Source organism: Dreissena polymorpha, chromosome 9 (assembly GCF_020536995.1).
Source record: "Dreissena polymorpha isolate Duluth1 chromosome 9, UMN_Dpol_1.0, whole genome shotgun sequence".
Taxonomy (NCBI): Eukaryota; Metazoa; Mollusca; class Bivalvia; order Myida; family Dreissenidae; genus Dreissena; species Dreissena polymorpha.
In genome coordinates, this window is record NC_068363.1 from 27,779,749 (window position 1) to 27,783,553 (window position 3,805).

Sequence of the window (3,805 nt, forward strand, 5' to 3'; positions counted from 1 at the left end):
GGCTTGTCAAGGACTGGTCATGGGATGAAAGTTCACAAAGCTTTCTAACAACGGATTAACTCATTTCTCTACTTGTACCAAGCATTTGTGAACAATATGTGACAAAGCTAAAAAGCTTCGGCTATCCCAAATAACAGCTTTGCGGACTTATGTTTCTGAACCGCTGTGTTCATTATTGATGAATGCTTTCTTATAAGCGATTAATTAATAAATGGTTTCGCTTTATAACAAATGATAAAGGACAACCGTGTAAATTAAACAGCTCATTAGCATGCAGGCGAAATAAACGGCATAATACCTAGAAATAGCCGTGTTTTTTGCCAATGTATTGGCAATTGGCAAAGTGAAGAACATTCTATTTGGTTTATAAATCAACAGCGTGGTGATCATTAAAATACAGAGAATACTCGGCATAAGGTTTGTGGTAAATAAAGCTAAGTTTTCGTTTGGAGGTCGGGTAAATTAGCATATCCATTACTTGATACAGCAAACAAAGTATTAAGATGCCATATTTCGCCCTGGGCAAGTCATTAAATGTTTGAGTAAATAAATCGCAGGTTGTTTTCTTTGATCGTCTTCTTGTTTGTAAATTAAATACACTACTCAACATTTGATAAGGATCACTTTTTATATACACATTATCTTCAATTTTGGATAACGTTCATTTTAATTTGTTATTTTGCAGGTTTTGAAATAAGAATGTGTGCTTTTGATTTATTTTTATATATTGATTTATCATTGATGCGTGACGCTGGCTGAATGTAGCTACGGGTGAACTTCAAATTACGCATACTATAAAAAGTGATCCTTAGCAAATTTTGAATATTATACATGTATATACCATGACTGGTTTAATTCAATTATTGATAAGACTTTTTAAATAGCTTAATTGTCTGTATGTACAAGTATGTAAGTTTGTCTGTATTTCATGAACGGACGATACGCCAGGCTGAACGAGAAAGGGAAAGTCTTTAATAGTAACGTTTATTTCAAAAAAGGTTTGCACTGTGGGATTATAACAAATCTTCTTGAAAAGGTCATTTGACAAATGGAATCAACAACAACAACAACAACAACAAAGGTTTATTGTGATATGCAGGCCACCGGCCCCTGACACAAGTTATATAACATAATTGCATATATACAAAAGCATGTGTGCACATAACATTATCATGCATTAATTTGTTTAGATTTAGCATATTGAACAAGGTAGTAAAAGATAAGTAGCTACCCTACAACGTAAGTAACTCCTTACGTCTAACTAAAGCAAGATAAATATACGATGCTAGGTCCTTAATATGAGTTTCATTTTGACTTGACATTAATACAAGAATTTTTAATACATTGGTATTTAAACGAAATTTACTATGAATCAATCGTGCCCTTATATCCTTAAACATTGGACAGATTAGAATTGATAAGAACAAAATAATATTTCGTTTAAACTTGTTTTGAATTACAAACTTTACAAATTTTTCTTGTTTGGGATTATTAGAATACCGGCCCCTCTCTATATCAAGTTCATGGTTACCTGATCTAAATTGCGAATAACAATGCCTGTATTTTCGTATGCATTGAATGTCAAGGTACCTTTCATGAATGTACGATGACTTTATATGTTTATACACACTCAGTTTTAGTGAATTGTTAATAGTTTCTCTCCATGATAGGATGTATTGGTCTCTAAGACGCATCGTAAATTCGTTTAAGAAAGTGCTTACATGCGGAACATGAACGTTGTGCCAAACGTATCCAAACCCGTTTTCATGCAATAAATGTTTAATTTCCATTGCCCAATTCACAGTTAGATTGTCCTTAGTATCAAGCAAATTATTGTAACATTTTCGTACATATCTAGAGTCAGGCATTTGTCATATTTTAAGCCAGAATTTTAAACGACCACAGTCACCAAGTGTGACAGAAATAGGTGTTCTTTCATGTAAACACGCATATCTTTTACACACATAACATTGTATTTGTTCTATGTAATCTCTCGACTTGAAGCGCAACAATCATATTATTCACAACCGTAAAGTAAAATCGCCACGACTTTTGAGTCAAACATTTTAAAGAAAATTGAATTTGGCAGTTGACCATAATTGGACACAGATGATAGAATAATGATTATTTCCCGTTTGACTTCAATACTATTTGCTTCAGCCATATGCGTGAGTGACAAGGACGAGGAAAATGATACGCCGACATGAATGAATGTCTGTTCCAAGGACAACAATTACCGTTAAAGAACCAGTTCTCATTTGTTGCTAAGCGTCCGCCGTTCTTGAAAACTACAACTTAAGTTTTATTGATATTTACAGGTAAATAAAAATCTGTACACAAATCGCTAAGTAGGTTCAGTTGTCTTTGTAGGCCCACAACTGTGTCGACCAGAAGTGCAACGTCGTCAGCGAACATAAGGGTGAAAATTTCAATATCGCACGGTTTAAGCTGAATTCCACGTATGCCTTTATTTTTTAGGTACGTGATGAGTTCGTTTATGAAAAATGTAAACAATTTCGGCGAAACCAAACAGCCCTGTTTTAAGCCTATGTTTCTCTCAAATTGCTCCGTTTATCCAACGCTAGTACGAACGCGCGCTTTCACGGTTTTATACGTCCCTTTTAGCACATTTAGTAAGTTACCTGTGGCATTCGAATGAATTAAGACTTCCCATAACTTGTCTCTCACCACATAATCAAATGCGGATTTAAAGTCAATAAACGCTTATTAGAGTTTCCGACGCTTTTTTCGATAAGGTTTTATAAATCAAAGTCTGAAGCACTAGGGCGTTGTCGGTAGTTGAATAACCCGCCCTAAAGTCCGCTTGCGCCTCGTCTATTTTTGAGTAAACATTTGCGAAAAAGGTAAAACGTCTATTTATTATGTTAGTAAATATTTTGCCAAATATGTCTAGTAGTGAGATTCCTCTATAATTAGAAGGCGAATTGATATCCCTGACAGGGCCTCATTAGATAAATCACTCAACAGTCACGGGATGAAATTGCTCGATATTTGTAAGGGCGCATCGTTTCGCATTGTAAATGGTCGCATTGGTAATAGCGATCAGTTCACATTTTTGTCAAATATTGGTTGTTCAGTGATCGATTATCTTTTAACAAAAGAAAGTAGCTTCTCACAGATACAACAATTTTATTTACAACGTTTTAATGAATGGAGTGACCATGCACCGTTATGCTTTTCATTGTTATGCAATAACAGATTGCATAGCGAAGAAAAACAATCAGACACTAAATATAAATGGAATGACTCTCTGCGTGAACAATTTCGCTCGGGGATTATTCGAATATTGCCAACTTTTAATGATATTGTGCATAATATAAATTGCCCTGACAGGGACTCAATTAACGTTTTGGTTGATAAGTTTTCTAATACTATTCGCGATGTTGCAGATCCATTGTTTGCCAAAGATTGTTTTTATTCACACGAAACTTATTTTGAAGGATATACTAAAAGGAATAAAGATTGGTTTGACCATGATTGTATTGTCGACCGTAATATGTATTTGGAAGCGCTTAAATTGTTTTATGTTGACAAAAGCGATACAAACAGGTCTAATTTGTGTGATGCAAAAACTAATTATAAAAATATCGTTAGAAAGAAAAAGCACGCAGACTATAATAAACGTATGTCAGAATTGGCAAATTTACGCCAAAGTAGGCCCAGAGAATTTTGGAAACATTTTAAATCTAAATCTGCAAAAACATCTTCCAAAATAACTCTCGATGAGTTTAAAAAGTATTTTGAAAATTTAAGCACAGATATTTCAAATGATAAGAATTATGAT